Consider the following 27,768-nt stretch of genomic DNA (forward strand, 5'->3'; position numbering starts at 1 on the left):
AAAAAAAATATTGTCACTGTCATAAGCAATTGTTTAAAATGAGACAAAAAGCTAGAAATGCACTCTGGCGAAGGAATATGAGACCAGTGGCTCATTAGCCAGAGACAAAACATGGAAAAAAGCTCTGAAACAAACACTGAGAAAGTAGATAATGAACAAGGCAGTGATTCTTGTATTTGTTAACAGCCAGAGACAGTACCAGCTACATTAGGAAACAGTCCACATTTATTTCAGTAAACGTTTTCGATCTGGACAAGTCACACCTGAGTCCTACTGAACTCTATACTGACCTCGTTCAGCTCTGTGCCTTTTATGTACTACAGCCAAAGAACACAAAATAAGTGTTGACAGCTTTTATCAGCTACAATTCTTGTGGTAGAACTGAATAATTTCACTGCAGAAACAAAAGCTTATTAAACCGGACATTTTATAAGCACCTAAAAAAATGTAATCCCACTTCAAAGAAATTATAATGTGAGAATAATACATGTGATTACAGGTGGCTGAACATGGACAGACTGGAGAACACAAGAAAATACTGAATAATATCAATGACATCACACATCATGGAGTGATGTCAGTGCATGTTTCACCTTCAGTTACAAGATTTTATACACAAAAAATAGAGTGCTTATCTTCCTGTGCATGTGATAGTACCTTTTCCATGGATTCAATTAAACTATGTTTAATTAAACTCTGTCTGAAAGTTCTATTCTATTTATTCTATTCTAATTCTATGTGTGTTCTTATTCTATAATTCTTACTCTTATTCTTTCAGACCATCTTTCTAGTATCCAAAGGTTTTCCACAGTGTTTTAAATTATATGACTAACAAGTCTCAGCTATTGATTTTCTTTTCCACCACCCCTTGAGAGAGAAGTATCTATAATGATGGGACTTATTTTGCTTTGTGTTCTCCTTTTCTTCAGATGAATTTTGCTAGGTATTGTTAGAGAAAGCACTCAGAGTGAGAAGTGGTGACACTTATGACAGTTCCAAGTTTTTGAAGTGAATTACTTTGCAGCCCTGCACTGTCCCCTGAAAATATTCTATTTTTTCTCTCATTTGCTCTCCTGTACCTGCTGACAGCTCCTTGTGCCAAGAGACTAAAACTGTCAACCAAATTCTTCATCTCAAAGATTTAGGTGATGTTTTTTTCCTTAAGTATCCTAAGCCAAGTGTTGGAATACTTAGAAGAGAACATGCAAGACCTTGAACTTCATTCATTTTTCTAACAAAAGGCAGTGTACAGCAGAGTGCTACTTGTACAACTGTGGAGATGTACTGTGGTAGCATGTCCCATTTAGCATTTTTAAAGTACTGTAATCCTCATTCCCTAGCAGACCAAATTGCCACGGAACAACTGAGAGGTGAGGAAAGCATGAAAACTCATCATTCATGATGATGTGACACAGTCTTTTACTTGCAGCTAAGATATGCTATAGTTGAGATTATATGAATGTGAGGAATCCATATGCACTGAAAAGAAAATTTGCCAGTATTATGAACTTCCATTTTTAAAATATAATTAAAAATGTATTACAAATAAAAGTGGGATTTTTTCTTATTTTTTTAAGTTAGGGATTGTTACTAAAAGTAGCAGAAATAATTCTGTTATTCCTTCACTGCTTTAATTTGCACAAAGCTTCCAGGGGAAAAATATGTTTATTTATATATTTAAATATATACATATATATATATAGATGTGTACATATGTATATTAATATATATAGAGAGATAGATGTCCACTCACATACTTCTGTATATGTTTTTTTTATGCACTGAGTGGGAGAAAGATGTATCAGGAAAGGAAGATCTGAAGAAAGCAGGGTGATCAGTTGGGACTCAAAAATTTGACTCTAAAACTCTAAGGCCTGTGTGGTTCAGGTTGAGGTACAGCAAACTAGAACCCAAACATATGTTTTTGACAAAATCATCTTCAGCTCTGAAAAATTCATCTTTTTCTGTTTCAAAGTGAAATCAAAGCTGAGAACTGAAAAGAGCCAGTGAAAATAATTTCTTTGCTCAACTTATCTCACTTTGTATATTCCCATCAGATCTGCTGCAAAATAAAAGCACAAGAGAGAAAAAATGTACCTAGGAAAAAGCTTAAGATAAAAACTAGTTTTATATATTACAAAATGTGAAATATTTCCACCTGTCTTTCCATCAGTCTCTGAACAAGAGGATTTTAGGCTATTTAAAACTAGTGTTAATTCTACTAATGTAAAATGAAGCTCCTTCATTACTAGCTATTAATTTACACCACACTGATATAAAAAACTAGACTGTGCTGATGATCAATGAAGCAAAATTGATGCTAAACTTCTATAATTTTATGACTCAAATGGTCTAGACTTTAATGCGCGAGTAGTCACTTCTGGGTATTTTAATTTTCTGTCATGCCTTTGTTTTTCAGAGAGTTATCATCAAATTTGGAAAACTCAGTCCATCTAACCAATTATTTAAAGAAATTGAACATATAGAACTAAGATATTTAACTTTCAGATAGGGGAATTTTTTTCCTGAGCTTGTAATTCAGGATACTTTTGCAAAGTTCTTGGGTTTTCTCATCTATTTTCCTTCAAGGATGGCAACAATATGTGTCAGCTGAAACTACTAGTCAATCTAATTTGCCAGAATTGTAATTTTCCTGTTGAAAAGAGGCAAAAAAGAAAAAGCTTTTGAACCCTGATACTGTGGTAGGTTTCCTCTGGGATAGGTCATCTCTAGACTAAAGGTGTCCATCACTTTACTCTGAAAGAGGAAAAATATAATGGCCTTACAGTGGTAATTCTGTGTCACATTCACATTCTATGGGGTGCAAAACTAGAAAGCCATATATACATATGTATTACATTAAGACATGAACAAATTTAGTAGGAAAGATAAGAGAGTTATGAAAGTATTTTAAACTCCCCACCCACTTGGGTCTTTCTAAAATGGTACTGCACTTTATCTCCAGATTTGCAAACCCTACGAGCTGAAAGTAGGAAGTCAAGGACAGAATTCAACAAACAGAACATGGTTTAATAGACTGAAATGCGAAATTCTAGTCCCTGTTTCCACCTCTGCATTTGAACAGATTTTCAACATCTTCAATCTGTGAACCTCTAAACAGTTTGAAAAAGTTCTAAATGTGCTTTTAGAAGTATTTGAGTGTATTTCCTAATAGGATCTTTGCCAAGTGCAATGTCTTCACTTAATCTACACTGGGTGATCAAGCATTGGAAGAGGCTGCCCAGGGAACGAGTTGAGTCACCATCCATGGGAGTATTTAAAAGATGTGTAGAAGTCGCACTTAGGGACATAGTTTAGTGGTGGATTTGGCAGTGCTGGGTAATGGTGAAATTCAATGATTTTAGACATATTTTCCAAGTAAATGATTCTATGCTTATATAATACTATGAATCTCAACCTTTGCCATTATCAAACTTTCAGAGAACTGTACAGATACTCATAACCCAACACTGTTTCCCCACTGTCATCATCATACTCTCCCTTTTCATGTCTTGCATAATTTCATAGAAGAAGTCCTTAAACAGATTCACTTGATCAATCTGGTATGTTTTCATTGCAAAGCACAATTTGGTGATTGGCAGATTTCTTTGAGGTAATGGTACACCAGGTCCCACATAAAAATGTCAGAAGAAAAGATGCTGAAGTATAGTCTTTGACTCAGTATTCATATTCAGCAAAAGTTTTGCAGCGAGTATTTCAAATGAAATAGTTCCTAATGATGCTTCATATAGCCCACTGACATGCAATTCTTCAAAAACACATCAAAGATGCTGATGTGAGATTGGTAATATCTACTGTCTACATGTTGTGACAGACAGATCTTTAACCAGCTCTTTCCTAGCCAAGATGAATCCAATATTCAACTCTGCCACCTCATTCTCCTGCTGAACTAGGACATTATCCACCCCTTATTCTACTCCATCTAGTCATTCCCAAATTAATCCCCTTTTTACCTATACATATATACACATATATACGATGAAACATTACAAACTCTTCTCGCTCAAAATTAGGTCCCCTTGTGGTACACATCGTGTTTCTCCATCTTTTTGCATTACCCACCAAGTGCAACCAGGTCCTTGAGCAAAGACAATCCCTCGGATGGGTTTGCCTTTGTTTGAGGTGGGACTCACTCAAACAGTCTTTCCTAACATACCTCTCATATGGACCACAGGGACTTTATCTCCATCTACAGTATTCAAGAGTTCTGATTGGGCAAGGCCAGCTCGATTGATGGAGCCCCGGTTGTTGACCAACCAGGTGGCCTTTGCCAAATGCAGCTCCCAGTGTTTGAAAGTTCCCCCACCCAACGCCTTCAAGGTGGTTTTCAGCAGTCCATTACATCGCTCAACTTTCCCAGCAGCTGGTGCATGGTAGGGGATATGATACACCCACTCAATGCCGTGCTCTCTGGCCCAGGTGTCTATGAGGCTGTTCTTGAAGTGGGTGCCGTTGTCAGACTCTATTCTCTCTGGGGTGCCGTGTCTCCACAGGACTTGTTTCTCAAGGCCCAGGATGGTATTCCGGGCAGTGGCGTGAGATACGGGGTATGTCTCCAGCCATCCAGTGGTTGCCTCTACCATGGTCAGCACGTAGCGCTTGCCTTGGCGTGTTTGGGGAAGTGTGATGTAATCAACTTGCCAGGCTTCCCCATACCTGTATTTCGACCACCGTCCACCATACCATAGAGGCTTCACCCGCTTGGCCTGCTTGATGGCAGCACATGTGTCACAGTCATGGATAACCTGTGAGACACTGTCCATGGTTAGATCCACCCCTCGGTCACGAGCCCATCTGTATGTCGCATCTCTGCCCTGATGACCAGAGGCATCATGGGCCCATCGGGCTAGAAACAATTCACCTTTATGCTGCCAATCCAGATCTACCTGAGAAACTTCGATCCTGGCAGCTCGATCCACCTGCTCGTTGTTACGATGCTCCTCATTAGCCCGGCTCTTGGGTACATGAGCATCTACGTGACGGACCTTCACACTCAGCTTCTCTACCCGGGCAGCGATGTCCTGCCACATCTCAGCCGCCCAGATGGGTTTCCCTTTGCGCTGCCAGCCAGCCTTTCTCCAATGCTCCAGCCATCCCCATAGAGCATTGGCCACCATCCACGAGTCAGTGTAAAGGTAGAGTCTTGGCCACTTCTCTCGTTCAGCGATATCCAAAGCCAGCTGAACAGCTTTCAGCTCTGCAACCTGACTTGATCCACCTTGTCCTTCAGTCGCTTCTGCAACTCGACGTGTAGGACTCCATACAGCTGCTTTCCATTTCCGGCTTGTCCCTACAATGCGGCAAGAGCCATCTGTGAAGAGAGCATATCGCTTCTCCTCTTCTGGTAGCTGGTTATATGGTGGGGCCTCCTCAGCTCGTGTCACCTGCTCCTCTTCTTCTTCAGAGGACAATCCGAAACTCTCACCTTCCGGCCAGTTGGTGATGATTTCCAAAATCCCAGGGCGATTAGGATTCCCTATCCGGGTTCGCTGCGTGATCAGAGCGATCCACTTACTCCATGTGGCATCAGTGGCATGATGGGTGGAAGGAGCTTTTCCTTTGAACATCCAGCCCAACACTGGTAGTCGGGGTGCCAGGATGAGCTGTGCCTCAGTGCCAATCACTTCTGAGGCGGCTCGAACTCCTTCATAAGCTGCCAGGATCTCTTTCTCAGTTGGGGTGTAGCTGGCCTCAGATCCTTTGTATCCCCGACTCCAGAATCCCAGCGGTCGTCCTCGAGTCTCCCCAGGTACTTTCTGCCAGAGGCTCCAGGATGGGCCATTCTCCCCGGCTGCAGTGTAGAGCACATTCTTCACATCCTGTCCTGTCCTGACTGGCCCAAGGGCTACTGCATGGGTAATCTCCTGTTTAATCTGCTCAAAGGCTTGTTGTTGTTCAGGGCCCCACTGGATATCATTTTTCTTCCGTGTCACAAGGTAGAGAGGCCTTACAATCTGACTGTACTCAGGGATATGCATCCTCCAAAAGCCCACGGCACCTAGGAAAGCCTGAGTTTCCTTCTTGCTGGTCGGTGGGGACATAGCTGCTATTTTGTTGATCACCTCTGTTGGAATCTGACGACGCCCGTCTTGCCACTTCACTCCTAGGAACTGAATTTCCTGAGCAGGTCCCTTGACCTTACTTCGTTTAATGGCAAAACCAGCTCTTAGGAGAATCTGGATTATCTTCTTTCCTTTCTCAAAAACCTCCCCTGCTGTGTTCCCCCATACAATGATGTCATCGATGTACTGTAGATGTTCTGGAGCCTCACCCTTTTCCAATGCAGTCTGGATCAGTCCATGGCAAATGGTGGGACTGTGTTTCCACCCCTGGGGCAGTCGATTCCAGGTGTACTGCACCCCCTTCCAGGTGAAAGCAAACTGCGGCCTGCACTCTGCTGCCAACGGAATGGAGAAAAAGGCATTGGCAATGTCGATGGTGGCATACCACTTGGCTGCCTTGGACTCCAGCTCATACTGAAGCTCCAGCATGTCCGGCACAGCGGCACTCAGGGGGGGTGTGACCTCATTGAGGCCACGGTAATCCACCGTCAGCCTCCACTCTCCACTGGACTTTCGTACTGGCCATATGGGGCTATTAAAGGGTGAGTGAGTCTTGCTGACCACCCCTTGGCTCTCCAGCTCACGAATCATCTTGTGTATGGGGGTCACAGAGTCTCGGTCAGTGCGGTATTGCCGACGGTGCACTGTGGCTGTGGCCAGCGGTACCAATTGTTCTTCAACTTTCAGCAGTCCCACAGCAGAAGGGTCCTCTGAGAGGCCAGGCAAGGTGCTCAGCTGTCTGATTTTCTCTGTCTCCACAGCAGCTATGCCAAAGGCCCAACGCAGTCCCTTTGGGTCTTTGAAATATCCATTCCTCAGGTAGTCTATGCCAAGGATACACGGGGCTTCTGGACCAGTCACAATGGGGTGTCTATGCCATTCCTTCCCAGTCAAGCTGACTTCAGCTTCCAGTACAGTCAGCTGTTGGGATCCCCCTGTCACCCCAGAAATAGAGATGGATTCTGCCCCGACGTATCCTGATGGCATCAACGTGCATTGTGCACCAGTGTCCACTAAAGCTTTGTATTTCTGTGGGTCTGATGAGCCAGGCCACCGAATCCACACAGTCCAATAAACCCGATTGTCCCTCTCCTCTACCTGGCTAGAGGCAGGGCCCCCCTAGTTCTGGTCATGGTATTCACTGCGCTCTCCCTGTGAATATGACAGGGAGGTTCCTTCAAGAGGATCGGGCATAACATCATCATTCCTATACTGTCTGGAGCCTTGCCCACGAGAGACCGGAGCAGCCTTCAACCTTGAAGAATTCCCTGTGTTAGTTGTGCCTCTTTGCAATTCACGTACCCGAGCTGCTAAGGAAGAGGTGGGTTTCCCATCCCACTTCCTCATATCTTCTCCATGCTCATGGAGGTAAAACCACAGATTGCCACGTGGAGTGTACCCTTTCTCCTTAACTGGAAGACGCCTGCTTCTGATGGCAGAGACTCTCGTTTGTTCTGGAGAGATATGAAAGAGTCCTTCCTTAATCTTCTCTTCCAGTTCAGCCAGTTTTATTTCCACAGCTGAGACGTGGGCTCGTAATGGAGCAGTGACAGTGTCTTCATAAATCCTGAGTTTGCTGACCAGTGCACCCACCTTGTCCTCTCCCTCTCTCCACTGCAATGTTGCAAGGTAGCGAGAATACATTTCTGGCCCAAGTCGTGCAAATTTTAACCACATCTGGGATGTGCACTGGACACCATCTGGACTTTTAGGGAATCTCTCATCCTCTGAAAAGATTATCTCCAGTACGGCTAATTCCCTTAAGCACCGGATACCTTGTTCCATCGTGTTCCACCGTCCCTGCTGTACGTGGAGGTCCTCCTTACAAAGATATCTCTCCCTCACGCTTGACAACAGTCGCCGCCAGAGGCTGAGAGTTTCCTGTCTCTTTCCAATGCCCTGATCAATGACAACATCTCGAGAAAGGGATCCCAGCTGCCTTGCCTCACTCCCATCTAGAATTGTATCATTGGCTGCAGCATCCCAGATTCGAAGTAGCCAGGTCAAGATGGACTCATTTGCCTGTCGTGTGAACTCTCTCCGGAGCTCACGCAGCTCTCCCAGGGATAGGGACCGGGTGATTATTTCTGGCTCCATTTCTTCTGCTTGAGATGAAGGTCCTGACTCTTCCTCGTCATGCGCTATACGAACTGATTTGGTCTTTGATTTTCTTTTCTGGACAGGGGCAACTGCTATCGGTTTCTGTTGTCCTTCTGGCTCCTCCATGGTTTGTGTGGACATGGCGCTGGTTGATTTGTTTCCCTTTCTCTCTGGCTCAGCTGTGGTTTGTGTGGGCATGGTGCTGGTTGAGGTGTCTCTTCTCTCTGACTCAGCCATGGTTTGGGTGGACATGGTGCTGGTTGATGTACCTCTCTTCCTCTCTGGCTCAGTCATGGTCTGGGTGGACATGCTGCTGGTTGATGTATCTCTCTTCCTTTCTGGCTCAGCCGTGGTTTGGGTGGACATGGTGCCTGTGGATTTGCTCCTTTTCTCCTCCTCCTGATGATGCTGTACCACACCAAGCAGTGTGCGGTAGGCAGTGGCCAGGGCCCAGCAGGTTGCTGTGAGCTGCACCTCTCTGGGACTACGAGAGCATCTTCCTTTCACATAGCTTAGCATTTTGGCAGGGTCCTGCAGTTGTTCTGGGGTGAATTTCCAGATCATTTGAGGAGAGAAGGTCTCCAAATACTGGCCCATATCTTCCCACTTCCCGTGCCACTCAACATCATCCGCTCCCAGGACAGGCCTCCAGCAAGTCTCCTTAGAAAGCCCAGTTCTGACCCTAAACATGGTGTATACAGTACAGAGAAGACAAAGCAACACTAACAGCACTAACAGTAGGATTATACTGTCCCTAACATCAAAAGGAAGCTCAATATTTTCAATGATTGTTGTAGCAGAGGTGAAAAGGTGGAAGTAACCATCTCCACCTGTTTTCCCCACAGTCTGGGTGCTATTTTTAATGAGACCCCAGAGGTAACAACCCAAACCAGGACAGGCACACCAGACTGAATATACATTCACAATGAAATTCATTGCTTCTGATGTTATGACAACATAAACATAGTATATTAATAAAGCAATTTTGATCCTTCTCCCTGGTATTAAAGAGAGCATCAAAATAGGCACATGGTTCCCCATGTGTCGAAATATGAACAGGCCCAGATACACCATCCACATGAATACATCAAGCAACATGGTAGTCAGGGAGTTTCTGTATCCAAATACACAAAATGAAATTGTAATTCTGACTTCTCTCTCGTGGTCCCACCTGGGTCGCCAAAAGATGTGCTGGTTTAAAGGTGAACCAGCAGGGGAAATGAACTCACCACGAGAGAGATTAGAAGTCAGACCTAAAATTTAATAATAATATTACAATAGCAACACTGACACACAAGGGAAATTGCTTTCAAACTCACAAAACCCCAGCAGTATAACCCAGTGTCCTGGGGCACAAACCCAAGGGGGTTTGTTTGCCCTTGTGCTGAGACCCCTGTGGTTCCCCCAAGTCCAGAGCAAAAGGAAAAGAAAAACCTGTTGGTGCAGGCGAGGGCTGTGGTCTGGGCGAGAGCGGGGATCTCCTCCTGTCGAGGTCCTGCTGCTGCTCTGGATCCGACGAGAAGTTCCCGAGGTCTTCTTACCCACCCCTTATGTACCCTCAGGGAGCTCTCAGTCCCTCCCCCTGGGTGGGGACTCACAGAATGGGTGATTAACTCTGGGAGCCAGGGGGTGTTGAGCTGTTGATGGCCCATTAGCAGCTCCGCCCCCCTCAGGCTGGGTGTGAAGTGATAATGGCTCCCTGGGCAGCTGCTGCTAATGGCCCATTGACCTTGGGGAATGAATAGAGGGGGTAGAATACACAGCTTTGATCACTACCACACAGGGTTAGCTGGTCCCTCCTGCTGAACTAGGACAAAAAGATACAAAAATAATCAAAGGAGTCCTCGGACCAAGTTTATGTAAGGTAATTGTCAGTGTTTCAAGTAGAAAAAAACCCCACCAAACCCAATCTACATAATGGGAAACAAAACCAGCATTCTACAGGACAAAATGTCTCATGAGGCAAAGGGAGTATAAAGTCCTCAGATTAAGTCAAGCCTGTGAGGACCATACCTCATTATGGAGCCTCATATGCAATACGATGTTGACATCTGGATGCTAATTGTCATGGTGACCCACTAGCTGCCTTATTTTCTCGTGATGGCATGTGTTTGGGAGCAGTGGGGTCTGGCTGTTTCACAAGTGATGGTGAGCCAGGAACCAAACACAGTAGCAAGGCAGGTGGGAGCATGAACCTCACTGACAAGAAGCCAGGGACATTAAGTCAGGGTCAGACACAGTCCAGGGATCACTTAGCAAGTTTATAGCCACAAGATGGATCACACAAAGCCACAAAGTCAGGGCAGGAGATCCAGGTCAGAATCAGAGATGTAGAAAACCAGGCATAGATGTAAATGCTGCCCATGTAACTGTGGTAAAGGCTCAGCTTAAAATGAACTTTGATCAGCCCTCTCTTCAGCTTACCTCAGAACTGGTCTTCTCATGACAGAATCCTTGGTCTCAACCAGGTAAAATCCCTAACTCTAGTACCTAAAGTCCCAGAAAGCTGAAATCTGCTCGGAACCCTGGCAATAGTGCATGTGGAATAAATGGCTTGCCAACTAGGCCCAACATAAAAAATAATCAGTAGGTATTCTGAGACTTTTCATAGCTTTTTTGCCAGTTTGATTCTCACTCTTGTTGTTTGCTTTTTTTCATTATCACACTGTGCAAACTGTTTTGCTCCCAAAGTATATGTGGAGTTGTTTAGTTAAGAATATCTGCAATGGAAGCACAAGACTTGTAGCTGATCACACTATATTTCTCATAACAAGTGAGGAACTGTGAAACACCAGCCTAAGATATGGCCTTGTACTGTGACAGAGTGAACTGTAAAAGATGTCACGGTGAATCCTCTCCTTGTCTGTTATATAGTGTTCACACACTGTAGAAGTGACCATAAACTTGGACAACAATTTTTCGGGAGGGCAGGTTTCCTTCACTTGAAATTCATGCATTCAAAGAGATAACATTTGTGTAAGAACCCAGGTCCTGTATTTGCTATAAGAATGCCCTGATCACCTTAGGGCGATCTGCAATAAATCTCACAGTCTCACTTTTAAAGATGTTTGATTTGAAATAGGATATTAAGCTTGCATTGATCTTAAAGATGATAATTGTATAACCTAGTGATTAAGGAGTCTACACTGCACTTGCACTACTTTCACCAAATGAGTTTTCTCCTTTATGGGTCTATATAACTATATTTAAGTTTTTATGATCTCCTTATATTAATTTGATAGAAATTGGTCCAGTTAAGGTACAGTTCTATTCTTTCTAAAATTCATTTATTTATTTCTCCAATTAGTACAAACACAGCCTAGAGTGATCAGATTAGTGGAGCTGTCAAATTCAGATACAGTGATGCTGTGATTTAGTCTCAGCTGGAAGCTCAGCCCCACACAGCTGCTGGTTTACTCTTCACAGTGGGATGGGGAGGAATAGGAAAGCTAAAAGTGAGAAAACTTGTAGGTTGAGATAATGACAGTTTAACAGATAAAGCAAAAGCCACACATGCCAACAAGACAAGATGAGGAATTCATTCATCACTTCCAATAGGCAGTCAGGTGTTCACCCATTCCCAGAAAGGCAGAGCTCTTTTGTGCACAATGGTGACTTAGAAAAACAAATTCCATAACTCTTAAAATCCTCCCCTCCCTTCTTTCACCATTTTTTATGCTGAGCATGATGCTATATGAGCTGAAATATCCCCCAGGTCAGTTGTGGTCAGCTGTCATGGCTGTGTTCTCTCCCAACTGCTCTTGCACCCCCCATCTCCGCTGATGGGGTGGAGCAAGGAACAGGAAAGGCCTTGACCCTGTATAAGTTCTGATGAGCAATAATGAAAACATCCCAGTGTTATCAGTACTTTTCAGCACAAATCCAAACCCACGGTACCCACTAGGAATAAAATTAACTCTATCTTAGCCAAAACTCATACAAAGCAACTCAGTGTTGAGACAACTAAGCTTGTTCTTGTGGTTTACACACTGGAATCCATTCACTTTTTTTCCCTCTTATCCATACCAAAATCATCAGTAAAATCAGCTCCCTGGAAAAACACACAGTGATATATTTCTGTATCTTACAAAACAAAAGAACAGCACACACCTCCTAAAAAGAAAACAGAATAATGAATAGTGCTTATTATATTCCATGATGCTCTGATTCTGAAAATGGGAACTAGTGACATAAAATGAAGTTCCTCGATCTCTTGGGAATGTGAGGTTTTAGTCTGAGTGTTCCTGAATATATATGAATGTGTGTGTCTCTGTGTCTGATCATGTGCAACACTCTGCAAAAACAAGTTATTTATTATCTACACCAGTCTATGCTATTTGCAAATATTTCTGATTGTTTGACATTGAGGAGATTTTATATACAATAAAGCAAACAAGAGCTGCATCCTACCTATTATTAACAGCTTTTCTCTCAAGAATTACTGCCTGGATACAAAATGGTTCACCCATGAAACAGGAAAAATTAATATGATCAATTTTCTTCACTTCATTGTTAAACTTCATCTATAATAACAGTAATACTAGATTCATGCTTAGGCAAGGAAACAAAGATACTTTATCATCTGGGTTCAGAATGGCTACATAATTCTGTTGGAAGCCTATTATTAGACAGTATTCCCATTTCCAAGTAAACTGGGAAAAGTTAATGTACTTGGAAAAGGGAAAAAATACCTGATTCTGTTCTCTGCAGGAATTCTCAGGGACTATGTAGCATACAACTTTCCTAATTCTACTGTAATAGTCATCTTAAAAAATGTAAAGGACTATCTACTTATCAAAGTGAGCAGAATCTTCTTTCAAACTTCCCATTTTCCCACACTAAGGCAATCATGGATGGTTAGCCTCAGTCAGTTGTCAACTGCATCTCAGCTGATCACTTCTTTCCCCTCCAACAGAACAGAGGAAGAAAAGTGAATGAAAAAAAAATGTGAATTGATAAAAAGACAGGAGGGTTGTTTACTGCTGTGTGTAAAATGGACTCAACTTGTGAGACGGTAATTTTGTCTAATGTCAATTGAAATATATTTGGGTAGGGAGAAATAAAAAAAACCCCAACATAATAAAATCATACCTTGTTGCCAGCTTCTTTTTAGTGTAGACTCAACTGCTTTACTCCTTCCTATAAACAAACAAACAAATAGTTTTTGTTGTGAGAAACAAAAGGAGAAATATTAAAACAAAGTTTCTATATTTGCTGCTAAAGTCAATTATAATCTACAGCCATGAATGGTATGCATTTATTTATTCATTGCCAAACACTGCATGAGTTATGATGACACTCAGTAACTGAGGGCAGCAAACTCAGTACCAGCAATGTATAGCTTTATATATGTTCTAGTAGCAAAATTGGGATTATATAAAGCATTTTATTCTCCAAAAACTGATCATCTGGAAATGAATAAATTACCTCAGGAAAATGGGCAATATTTTTTAATTCCTTTTGAATATTGACTCTTAAAAAAGAGCTAATTATCTTAGTTCATTTTACAGTGTTAATGTAAAATCTTTAACTGAGGTCAGTAAATGAAAGAATATTCCTCTAATATCACCAAAGTTTGAGATATGGCATATGTTTTCTTGTCTACACATGTTTTCCTAGGCCATAGTCAGAAAATACTTTAAGTATTCCTGAATAGATGGACTTATTTCTATGAGAAATTAATTAAGTAATGTTCCTGGTGAACTTTAACACATTAAAATCTTTGCTCAGCTAACTTCTTTCTCCTTTCAGAAGAAGCTACATGTGATTTTCTACCATTTCTGTTCCTGTTCTCAAGTTTGGGCTGAGGAACTCAGAGGTAAACCTGCATTTCATAATACTGGTGAAGGGTCTGGAGCACAAGTCTGGTGAGGTGTGGCTGAGGGAGCTGGGAGTGTTTAGTCTGGAGAAAAGGAGGATAAAGGGGAACTTTATCACTCTCTAGAAGTACCTAAAAGGGAGTTGTAGCCAGGTGGGTGTCAGTCTTTTCTCCCAGGAAACAAGTGACAGTATGAGAAAATGGCCTCAAGCTGCACCAGGGGAGATTTAGATGACATATTAGGAAGGTTTCTTCACAGAAAGGGTTGTAATGTATTGCAACAGACTTTCCAGAGAAATGGTGGAGTCACCACCCCTGAAAGTGTTAAAAAAACATGTGGATATGGCACTTAAATACACAGTTTAGTGGTGAACATGGTGGTTGCACTTGGTAGACAATTGGACTTGATGTTCTTAAATGTCTTTTCCAACCTTAACGATTCTGTGATTCTGTGATTCTAATTCTATTGCACAGAGTTTATCTTGTGCCAGGGATGTATGTGCTTAAGGCAGGGGTATGGACCCAAGCTCAAGCACCTGAGCTGTGTGTAAACTAATCTTTAATACAGATAACTTCTCCCAGAATCTCTTACTTCACTCCTAAGATGTTAAAAAATTTTAAAAAATCCCTTGTAGATATCTGCTTGTGGCCTCCTTGAAGTGAAGGAAAGGATGATTTCCTTAACGGTTTTGGAAATTTGCTATAGCTTTGACCTTTAGTACTCATTGGTTTATGCCCTTGGAATCACTGCTGAGCTTTGTCTGATACTGCTTTCTGTTAGGAACAACTGCTATTTAAAATATGAGCAGAATATCAGTGCCCTGAGCATGCAAACAGTCAGCCTGCAACAACAAAAGTCTGACCCACTAAAAATTCAGTCAAGGGCTTAAAAGAAAGTTATAACTTGTTTAGAAAAGCATATGCTTTAATCTTTCTTCTAAACCTTGGCCTAAGGTAAGCAAGCACAAAAGAAGGTCAGACAGTTCTCGGCCCTGTCATAGACTTCCCACTTTATTTTGAAATCTTCATCTTACAATATTAATCAAATTTCCCTCTTCATCCCCTTAGAGTTAACAGCATTTTCCCTACTGATATTTTTCTCTTTACTATGACCCTGTCTGCTCCTTAGTAAATACATACATGGCAGTTAACACAATGGGACCACATCCTTGACAGACAGATCTTCTCTTAAAAGAACAAAAAGATATCACAAAAAGTCATAGATGGAAATCCTCCTTAAATTTTACAGAGTGCATCATGCTACCCCATAGATATTATACACCCATGCACATAAATATAAAAATGATTGAAAACTGATTGAGAAAAGCCTCCAGCTATGTTGAATTTTATAAAAATCTGTCAGCTTAGTTGGTTTCTCAGCACGTACCAGGATACCTTGTGATGCCTTTGCAGACTCTGAGCTGTCATTTAGGCAGAGACTGGGTGAAGATGCTGCTGCCTTAGGAATAAATTCAAATTATTACCATGATGGGGATTTGACCATTCCCATGCTGTCTTTGATAATGTTGCAGATATTGCAGTGACACACATTATCTTCCCAGCTGCTAACATATCTCAAGAGACAGAGGAGGGGGGGGGGGAAAGTCCAACCCTATACATGGCATTTTATCTAGAAAATGAAGGGCTTTTTTTTTTATTCTCAGCCAGATAAATAGGTAGCCTGACTTTCCCAGGAAATGTCTTGTGCTCTTGCAGACACTTGTATGTAGCACCAATGTGCTAACGATTAAAGGTTAGATTCTGCTCTTGTTCTTACAATGGGAAATGCTTTATTCAGCATTCAGTCTCATAGGAGTAAAGAGAATTGCAATGGAAAGTCCTTTCATGGAAGGAAAAAAGAAAGTTGTGTCACTCAAGTCATACCGTTAGGAAATCAATTTGTCTCACAGTGCCTCTAAAGATGTGTCACTGAATGCCAGAGGGCAGGTCTGTTATGTACTTTGCCTAATCTAATAGGGCTTTTATCCAATGTGGCTTGAGCTCTCCCTACTTCTGCTAAACAAAAAATTCTAGGAGTAGAAACAGCATAGCTATGTTAATGTGCTGTGAGCATGTATGAACAGCTTTTCCTGGGAAGATAAAGTGCGTCTGAGGAGATTTATGAACCTTTCTCTGAGCAGCCTGGTCTGGTGGAAGATGTCCCTATCCATTGCAGGGAGGCTGGAATGAGATGATCTTTAAGGTCCCTTCCAACCCTTTTATGATTCTATGATTCTTGTGGGACCCTTGTGCTGTTTGTTGGGTTTGGGGAATGAAACAATTCTGGTAAAGCTTCTTTGGGGAAGTCCATCATGATACTCTTACCTACCATAAAGACATGCCTAAAGGACACATTGGACTGCACTTAATCATCACAACTATAAAATAGATAAGGAAACAAAACAAACAAACAAGTGTGAAGCTGTCCTTGGGTATCTAAGGGATCTATGGGAACATTTAGCTTTTCAAACTTCATGAATAAAACTATATCCTAAAACAAATTGATAAAAAGGGAAATTGGAACTTTCATCAACTAGCAGGAATCTAGAATTCAGGTTTTGAAAATGAATAAATAAAAGAGTAAAAAACTTCATTGAAGTCTATAAATTCGTGGTATTTCAGTTCTCACAACATACAAAAATATCGTAATCTGGGAATACAATTGGAGTTGCTGAGTCTCTGCAAAGAAACTGTCATAATTAGAAGATGGAGTAAAATCTTCCCATTTTTGCTGCTGCAGTCTCCTTCTGTGTTGCCCTCTAACATTTCCCCATTCACTGCTTCCTGTATGTCCATCCTGAAGGATGTAAAGGTCCTTGCAGTGATTTTAGAAAACCCACAACAACAAGAAAACCCTCATAAAATAAAACTGAGCAAATGAAAACCATCACCACCAAAAAAGACCAAAATAAAAACAGCAACAACAAAAAGACTAAACAATCAAAAACATACCCTAAAAAGAATTAAAAACACCTTTCTTTTCTTTTTTCTCCTGGTTGTCAGTACTTTAGAATTCCATGTGGGAGATCTTATTAATAAATATATATAAGTCTAAAAACAGGCTGATAACAGGCAGTGTGGTTTTCTATCCTTTTATCTATCTCACAGAAAGATTATACTGTTGTACTCCTGTGAAACAATATAACCTGCCTGTGTGCACAGGAGAAAGTTGAGAAATGAGTGTTGAAAAGTACACAGTACTGGTGCTTTTAATTTATGCATCCAGACACTATTCTATCAAAGCAAACAACATCCTTTATGACTTTTAAACATTCATACTATTTCAGGTTGAATTCCAATGAGTGTGAAGAGGGTGACATTATTTTCAGTGCTGCTCCACATCATTAAAGAAAACAATACTCAGAAACATCTTTCAGCAGCTCTGTTCTCTGGCTTTCACTGGTGTATGGGCCTTGTGTGCATCAATAATGAAAGCAGCAGGGAATTCTTCACTTGTTATGGAAAAGAACAGATTAAAACAAAACCAAACAAAAATGAGGAAGAGATTGTAAGAGAAAAACAAAAAAGGACTGTAATATTACTTAAAGAAGTGTAAATGGTTTTCCCCTGTCACACTAATGATAATTCACAGCTCAGTGTCCTAGTTCAGCACGAGGGACCAGCTAACCCTGTGTGGGGGTGATCAAAGCTGTGTATTCTACCCCCTCTATTCATTCCCCAAGGACAATGGGCCATTAGCAGCAGCTGCCCAGGGAGCCATTATCACCCTCACACCCAGCCTGAGGGGGGCGGAGCTGCTAATGGGCCATCAACAGCTCAACACCCCCTGGCTCCCAGAGTCAATCACCCATTGTGTGAGTCCCCGCCCAGGGGGAGGGACTGAGTGCTCCCTGAGGGTACATAAGTGGTGGGTAAGAAGACCTCAGGTACTTCTCGTCGGATCCAGAGCAGCAGCAGGACCTCGACAGGAGGAGATCCCCGCTCTCGCCCAGACCACAGCCCTCGCCTGCACCAACAGGTTTTTCTTTTCCTTTTGCTCTGGACTTGGGGGAGCCACAGGGGTCTCAGCACAAGGGCAAACAAACCCCCTTGGGTTTGTGCCCCAGGACACTGGGTTATACTGCTGGGGTATTGTGAGTTGAAAGCAATTTCCCTTTTGTGTCAGTGTTGTTATAATAATATTATTATTAAATTTTAGCTCTGACTTATAATCTCTCTCGGGGTGAGTTCATTTTCCCTTGCTGGTTCACCTTCAAACCAGCACATCTTTTGGCGCCCAACGTGGGGCCACGAGAGAGAAGTCAGAACTACAATTTCATTTTGTGTATTTGGGTACAGAAACTCCCTGACTACCATGTTGCTTGATGTATTCATGTGGATGGTGTATCTGGGCCTGTTCATATTTCGACACATGGGGAACCATGTGCCTGTTTTGATGCTCTCTTTAATACCAGGGAGAAGGATCAAAATTGCTTTATTAATATACTATGTTTATGTTGTCATAACATCAGAAGCAATGAATTTCATTGTGAATGTATATTCAGTCTGGTGTGCCTGTCCTGGTTTGGGTTGTTACCTCTGGGGTCTCATTAAAAATAGCACCCAGACTGTGGGGAAAACAGGCGGAGATGGTTACTTCCACCTTTTCACCTCTGCTACAACAATCATTGAAAATATTGAGCTTCCTTTTGATGTTAGGGACAGCATAATCTTGCTGTTAGTGTTGCATTGTCTCCTCTGTACTGTATACACCATGTTTAGGGTCAGAACTGGGCTTTCTAAGGAGACTTGCTGGAGGCCTGCCCTGGGAGCGGATGATGTTGAGTGGCACGGGAAGTGGGAAGATATGGGCCAGTATTTGGAGACCTTCTCTCCTCAAATGATCTGGAAATTCACCCCGGAACAACTGCAGGACCCTTCCAAAATGCTAAGCTATGTGAAAGGAAGATGCTCTGGTAGTCCCAGAGATGTGCAGCTCACAGCAACCTGCTGGGCCCTGGCCACTGCCTACCGCACACTGCTTGGTGTGGTACAGCATCATCAGGAGGAGGAGAAAAGGAGCAAATCCACAGGCACCATGTCCACCCAGACCATGACTGAGCCAGAGAGGAAGAGAGATACATCAACTAGCGCCATGTCCACCCAGACCATGACTGAGCCAGAGAGGAAGAGAGATACATCAACCAGCGCCATGTCCACCCAGACCATGACTGAGCCAGAGAGGAAGAGAGATACATCAACTAGCGCCATGTCCACCCAGACCATGACTGAGCCAGAGAGGAAGAGAGATACATCAACCAGCGCCATGTCCACCCAGACCATGACTGAGCCAGAGAGGAAGAGAGATACATCAACTAGCGCCATGTCCACCCAGACCATGACTGAGCCAGAGAGGAAGAGAGATACATCAACCAGCGCCATGTCCACCCAGACCATGACTGAGCCAGAGAGGAAGAGAGATACATCAACTAGCGCCATGTCCACCCAGACCATGACTGAGCCAGAGAGGAAGAGACATACATCAACCAGCGCCATGTCCACACAGACCATGGAGGAGCCAGAAGGACAACAGAAACCGATAGCAGTTGCCCCTGTCCAGAAAAGAAAATCAAAGACCAAATCAGTTCGTATAGCGCATGACGAGGAAGAGTCAGGACCTTCATCTCAAGCAGAAGAAATGGAGCCAGAAATAATCACCCGGTCCCTATCACTGGGAGAGCTGCGTGAGCTCCGGAGAGAGTTCACACGACAGGCAAATGAGTCCATCTTGACCTGGCTACTTCGAATCTGGGATGCTGCAGCCAATGATACAATTCTAGATGGGAGTGAGGCAAGGCAGCTGGGATCCCTGTCTCGAGATGTTGTCATTGATCAGGGCATTGGAAAGAGACAGGAAACTCTCAGCCTCTGGCGGCGACTGTTGTCAAGCGTGAGGGAGAGATATCTTTGTAAGGAGGACCTCCACGTACAGCAGGGACAGTGGAACACGATGGAACAAGGTATCCGGTGGTTAAGGGAATTAGCCGTACTGGAGATAATCTTTTCAGAGGATGAGAGATTCCCTAAAAGTCCAGATGGTGTCCAGTGCACATCCCAGATGTGGTTAAAATTTGCACGACTTGGGCCAGAAATGTATTCTCGCTACCTTGCAACATTGCAGTGGAGAGAGGGAGAAGACAAGGTGGGTGCACTGGTCAGCAAACTCAGGATTTATGAAGACACTGTCACTGCTCCATTACGAGCCCATGTCTCAGCTGTGGAAACAAAACTGGCTGAACTGGAAGAGAAGATTAAGGAAGGACTCTTCCATATCTCTCCAGATCAAACGAGAGTCTCTGCCATCAGAAGCAGGCGTCTTCCAGCTAAGGAGAAAGGGTACACTCCACGCGGCAATCTGTGGTTTTACCTCCATGAGCATGGAGAAGATATGAGGAAGTGGGATGGGAAACCCACCTCTTCCTTAGCAGCTTGGGTACGTGAATTGCAAAGAGGCACAACTAACACAGGGAATTCTTCAAGGTTGAAGGCTGCTCCGGTCTCTCGTGGGCAAGGCTCCAGACAGTATAGGAATGATGATGTTATGCCCGATCCTCTTGAAGGAACCTCCCGGTCATATTCACAGGGAGAGCGCAGTGAATACCATGACCAGAACTAGGGGGGCCCTGCCTCTAGCCAGGTAGAGGAGAGGGACAATCGGGTTTATTGGACTGTGTGGATTCGGTGGCCTGGCTCATCAGACCCACAGAAATACAAAGCTTTAGTGGACACTGGCGCACAATGCACGTTGATGCCATCAGGATACGTCGGGGCAGAATCCATCTCTATTTCTGGGGTAACAGGGGGATCCCAACAGCTGACTGTACTGGAAGCTGAAGTCAGCTTGACTGGGAAGGAATGGCATAGACACCCCATTGTGACTGGTCCAGAAGCCCCGTGTATCCTTGGCATAGACTACCTGAGGAATGGATATTTCAAAGACCCAAAGGGACTGCGTTGGGCCTTTGGCATAGCTGCTGTGGAGACAGAGGAAATCAGACAGCTAAGCACCTTGCCTGGCCTCTCAGAGGACCCTTCTGCTGTAGGACTGCTGAAAGTTGAAGAACAATTGGTACCGCTGGCCACAGCCACAGTGCACCGTCGGCAATACCGCACTGACCGAGACTCTGTGACCCCCATACACAAGATGATTCGTGAGCTGGAGAGCCAAGGGGTGGTCAGCAAGACTCACTCACCCTTTAATAGCCCCATATGGCCAGTACGAAAGTCCAGTGGAGAGTGGAGGCTGACGGTGGATTACCGTGGTCTCAATGAGGTCACACCCCCCCTGAGTGCCGCTGTGCCGGACATGCTGGAGCTTCAGTGTGAGCTGGAGTCCAAGGCAGCCAAGTGGTATGCCACCATCGACATTGCCAATGCCTTTTTCTCCATTCCGTTGGCAGCAGAGTGCAGGCCGCAGTTTGCTTTCACCTGGAAGGGGGTGCAGTACACCTGGAATCGACTGCCCCAGGGGTGGAAACACAGTCCCACCATTTGCCATGGACTGATCCAGACTGCATTGGAAAAGGGTGAGGCTCCAGAACATCTACAGTACATCGATGACATCATTGTATGGGGGAACACAGCAGGGGAGGTTTTTGAGAAAGGAAAGAAGATAATCCAGATTCTCCTAAGAGCTGGTTTTGCCATTAAACGAAGTAAGGTCAAGGGACCTGCTCAGGAAATTCAGTTCCTAGGAGTGAAGTGGCAAGACGGGCGTCGTCAGATTCCAACAGAGGTGATCAACAAAATAGCAGCTATGTCCCCACCGACCAGCAAGAAGGAAACTCAGGCTTTCCTAGGTGCCGTGGGCTTTTGGAGGATGCATATCCCTGAGTACAGTCAGATTGTAAGCCCTCTCTACCTTGTGACACGGAAGAAAAATTATTTCAGGTGGGGCCCTGAACAACAACAAGCCTTTGAGCAGATTAAACAGGAGATTACCCATGCAGTAGCCCTTGGGCCAGTCAGGACAGGACAGGATGTGAAGAATGTGCTCTACACTGCAGCCGGGGAGAATGGCCCATCCTGGAGCCTCTGGCAGAAAGTACCTGGGGAGACTCGAGGACGACCGCTGGGATTCTGGAGTCGGGGATACAAAGGATCTGAGGCCAGCTACACCCCAACAGAGAAAGAGATCCTGGCAGCTTATGAAGGAGTTCGAGCCGCCTCAGAAGTGATTGGCACTGAGGCACAGCTCATCCTGGCACCTCGACTACCAGTGTTGGGCTGGATGTTCAAAGGAAAAGCTCCTTCTACCCATCACGCCACTGATGCCACATGGAGTAAGTGGATCGCTCTGATCACGCAGCGAACCCGGATAGGGAATCCTAATCGCCCTGGGATTTTGGAAATCATCACCAACTGGCCGGAAGGTGAGAGTTTCGGATTGTCCTCTGAAGAAGAAGAGGAGCAGGTGACACGAGCTGAGGAGGCCCCACCATATAACCAGCTACCAGAAGAGCAGAAGCGATATGCTCTCTTCACAGATGGCTCTTGCCGCATTGTAGGGACAAGCCGGAAATGGAAAGCAGCTGTATGGAGTCCTACACGTCGAGTTGCAGAAGCGACTGAAGGACAAGGTGGATCAAGTCAGGTCGCAGAGCTGAAAGCTGTTCAGCTGGCTTTGGATATCGCCGAACGAGAGAAGTGGCCAAGACTCTACCTTTACACTGACTCGTGGATGGTGGCCAATGCTCTGTGGGGATGGCTGGAGCGCTGGAGAAAGGCTGGCTGGCAGCGCAAAGGGAAACCCATCTGGGTGGCTGAGATGTGGCAGGACATCGCTGCCCGGGTAGAGAAGCTGAGTGTGAAGGTCCGTCACATAGATGCTCATGTACCCAAGAGCCGGGCTAATGAGGAGCATCGTAACAACGAGCAGGTGGATCGAGCTGCCAAGATTGAAGTCTCTCAGGTAGATCTGGATTGGCAGCATAAAGGTGAATTGTTTCTAGCCCGATGGGCCCATGATGCCTCTGGTCATCAAGGCAGAGATGCAACATACAGATGGGCTCGTGACCGAGGGGTGGATCTAACCATGGACAGTGTCTCACAGGTTGTCCATGACTGTGACACATGTGCTGCCATCAAGCAGGCCAAGCGGGTGAAGCCTCTATGGTATGGTGGACGGTGGTCGAAATACAGGTATGGGGAAGCCTGGCAAGTTGACTACATCACACTTCCCCAAACACGCCAAGGCAAGCGCTATGTGCTGACCATGGTAGAGGCAACCACTGGATGGCTGGAGACATACCCCGTATCTCACGCCACTGCCCGGAATACCATCCTGGGCCTTGAGAAACAAGTCCTGTGGAGACACGGCACCCCAGAGAGAATAGAGTCTGACAACGGCACCCACTTCAAGAACAGCCTCATAGACACCTGGGCCAGAGAGCACGGCATTGAGTGGGTGTATCATATCCCCTACCATGCTCCAGCTGCCGGGAAAGTTGAGCGATGTAATGGACTGCTGAAAACAACCTTGAAGGCGTTGGGTGGGGGAACTTTCAAACACTGGGAGCTGCATTTGGCAAAGGCCACCTGGTTGGTCAACACTCGGGGCTCCATCAATCGAGCTGGCCCTGCCCAATCAGAACTCTTGAATACTGTAGATGGAGATAAAGTCCCTGTGGTCCATATGAGAGGTATGTTAGGAAAGACTGTTTGGGTTAGTCCCACCTCAAACAAAGGCAAACCCATCCGAGGGATTGTCTTTGCTCAAGGACCTGGTTGCACTTGGTGGGTAATGCAAAAAGATGGAGAAACACGATGTGTACCACAAGGGGACCTAATTTTGAGCGAGAAGAGTTTGTAATGTTTCATTGCATATATGTATATATATATATGTATAGGTAAAAAGGGGATTAATTTGGGAATGACTAGATGGAGTAGAATAAGGGGTGGATAATGTCCTAGTTCAGCACGAGGGACCAGCTAACCCTGTGTGGGGGTGATCAAAGCTGTGTATTCTACCCCCTCTATTCATTCCCCAAGGACAATGGGCCATTAGCAGTAGCTGCCCAGGGAGCCATTATCACCCTCACACCCAGCCTGAGGGGGGCGGAGCTGCTAATGGGCCATCAACAGCTCAACACCCCCTGGCTCCCAGAGTCAATCACCCATTGTGTGAGTCCCCGCCCAGGGGGAGGGACTGAGTGCTCCCTGAGGGTACATAAGTGGTGGGTAAGAAGACCTCGGGTACTTCTCGTCGGATCCAGAGCAGCAGCAGGACCTCGACAGCAGGAGATCACCACTCTCGCCCAGACCACAGCCCTCGCCTGCACCAACAGGTTTTTCTTTTCCTTTTGCTCTGGACTTGGGGGAGCCACAGGGGTCTCAGCACAAGGGCAAACAAACCCCCTTGGGTTTGTGCCCCAGGACACTGGGTTATACTGCTGGGGTATTGTGAGTTGAAAGCAATTTCCCTTGTGTGTCAGTGTTGTTATAATAATATTATTATTAAATTTTAGCTCTGACTTATAATCTCTCTCGGGGTGAGTTCATTTTCCCTTGCTGGTTCACCTTCAAACCAGCACACTCAGTCTCTAGAATGCCAAAAAAAAAAAGAAAAATCAATGAACTAGGCCAAATTCTCTGTGGATGCCTTTGATGACTCTAATAATATTTTGAAGATTATACTGATAAAGGTAATATCGTTGCTGAAATATTCTTAGACTTCTGCGAAGCATTAGATTTAGCAGTGTATAATATCTTTTTTTAGAAAACTAAAATGATACTAGATCAACATGGTTACATTAAATGAATGGGAATGTGATTACATCATGCCTCAAAGGATGTATCTATGTAGATTTTTATAGATAGCACTTTTACTGATTGTCTGAGGAGACGCAGATGAGTCTACCCATGTTCTGAACTATGCCCCTACGATCTTCAGTTGCTGAATTTCCTGCTTACAGTTAGTGATACTAAGCAGGAATTCTTAGGGAAAATACTACATCTCCTTTTTTGTATGCAGTCCTAGAAAACAACCATAGCATCCTCATAGAGATCTCCTAGAATCCCTGGAAATATGCCAATGGAAAGCCAAGTATTACACTTTGGAAAGTTTAGAGATTTTGTGGATGATTTAGAGATGTTAGGATTGTTTAACCCCATTGCCATGGTTTCTGCCAAGCTGGCAACTAAACCCCTCACATCCACTCACTCACTCTCCAGTAGTGGGACGGTGAAGATAATATGACCTCAGGAATTCCCATTAGGCCCTAACTTTTGGTTGGGCAGCAAAATGTCTCTTCACTGTACCAGGAAATCTTGCATGGATAAGGTGGGAGCAGCATTGAGATGAAAGACAAGAGAGGGGATAATCAATCATCCCCTGAAGGCCTTGGAACATTCTCTATCTCAATCAAAGCCTGAGTGGAACAATATTATTACTTCTGGAGTTGTGAAAACTCCTGTACCATTGTTGCAGGAATTCTGGAAACAATTTCCAAACATTTTAGAAACTCCAGTAACTAGCAAACTGAGGATGTAAATTTTATGGATGTTACCTTATAAGCAGTGGTCCTAGGTGAGGCTCCTCAATGCCTCCTGGACCACAGAGGCTGTGCTAGCACCTCCCTCTGAGTGGAGTCACCTCCCAGAGCTCACAAAATCTTGAATTAGTGATTCTCAGAGGACTGTTGCTGAAAGCTTGTGAGAAGGCCAGAACTGATATCACCACTTCTGGAAGCTCAATCCTTAGCCCATTAAGAGGTGCAAAGGCACCAGATGTGAGTATTTCACTGAACTTGAGGGGAATTTTTCTGTACCTTCTTCTTTATGTTTGTATGTGATTTGACTTAAATACCTTTTAGCATGTACAGCATAAATATTGCCATCTCAGATCAATAATTAAGTCACTGTTGCAATGGTATTAAATTATGTTGAATAATTTTATAAAAGTTAAATTAGTCCATTGATTAAGTGCTGCTAAATCCTTTAGACAAACTGTTGATGAAGCCTGAGGTTAAGTTTGGCAAGAGATCCCACTCTGAACCTTGTGACTCAATGGAAGGGTGTCCTTTACCCCTTTTCACCTTCACCCTGTACATCCTTACCCTTAATAGTCCCAGACTCCACATAAATAATTTTAAATTTATTCTAATATGATTTTCCTTTGTATATTTCATCCAAGTACTAAGTAGTAGAGTGAACCTTGCCCTTGAACTTTGCTATCCTTTCACAAATTTACATTAGACCCATTTGTACTGATACCTTTGCCAATCATCTCTCTAAGCAACCTAAACATGTCATTTGCAACAAATTAGCATAGTCAACAAGATATTAAACCAGGATTCATGAGAGTGTGTTTCGTTTGGGGGAATATTTGAAGAAAATCAAAGAAAATAACAGCTGTGCTAACATATTCCACAGCAACTGCAAGAGAATAGATCTCACTGAAGGATAAGAAGCAACATCTGTAGCAATGAATAAGTATTAAATAAATTCTGTGGCATATCTGGTATTAAAGCAGTTGCAGTTCATGTTTAGGTACTTTATTATGTAAAAAAATCAAGATACCCTTCCTACAGGAAGATTTTAGGCAGCAGTAACTATAATATGGTTAAAAAATTTAAAATAATAAAAGAAAAAATAGATTTTAGTTATTTTTCTTTCAAAACTGACAATAAAACCAGACAAGATCTGTGGCACCCGTTATTCATTCCACTCCATTTTGAGATCTTTCACTTGGCACTGTAACATCCTGGAAAACCAGCAAAAACTCTTCCACTAAGACTTAAAATTTCCCAACACAGGTGTCTTGAGTAAATTGTGACACAGGCCACACTGTTACAAGAACAGAAAAGTTATGAGTCCAAGGTATTAGGGATGTAAAACAGGGAAAGACAGAAAGCTCCTTTTAAAAACAGTTTTCCCACATTAATTTGCTCTTTTAATTTCACATGCCCTGAAATGAAGGGAAGTTAACAGATTATTTATGTATTACTACTTGTGAATAAGTCCTGAAGGAGCTTGCGGTTTATCCTTAAGGTAATATTTTTATTTTCTAACTATGAAGTGAAAATAAAATTTAGTTATATCTTGAATATGTCTGCACAAAATGCTTCCAGCATTGAGAATTATCGATCGCTGGATATCAATATCCATAAACATTTTCATGTAGTCTAAAACATTATACATATGTCTGTCTCAGAAACATGATTCTGTGGAAATTTTCTACCTTGTTTTTATGGGTTTGGCCTACAGCCATTTTATTATCATTTCTCATCACATTCCACCCCGCCAGCTGAATCATCATCTTAACAAATCTCAGTCTACAGCTGCAAATGGAGAAATTCTTTCCAAGAAAGTGTGATTATTCATTTCCTACTCTTATTCTTGTTGTGTCTCAAGGTTAAAGATGCACATTGTAACAATGGAGAATTATCCTTGTGGGGTTTTTTTCTTCATTTTATTTTATTACAACCTGCTTACCAATGTTACCAATAAAAATGTTAGAATAAAAAAAAAAAGTGACTTTTTTTTAGCTGAAAATACTTTGAAGATGTTGAATAGTGACAAGGACAATTGCTTAAAATGTTCAGTGAAAACATATCAAACAAAAACAATCTAGTGAACTTTATAAAACTCCTCAAAGAGAATTTTACAAGAGGTTTGTCCAGTTTCTGGACAGATTACTTCTGGAGTCACACTTATTGAATCACAACTCCATATCACACAGATTGCTATTGCCAACTGCTTATGCAAGGATTAGAAGCAGTCAACAGAAAATGTTTAAAGAAATAGTGTTGTTTTTTTTTACTTCAG

The sequence above is a fragment of the Pithys albifrons genome, chromosome 4, assembly GCF_047495875.1.
Source record: "Pithys albifrons albifrons isolate INPA30051 chromosome 4, PitAlb_v1, whole genome shotgun sequence".
NCBI lineage: Eukaryota > Metazoa > Chordata > Aves > Passeriformes > Thamnophilidae > Pithys > Pithys albifrons.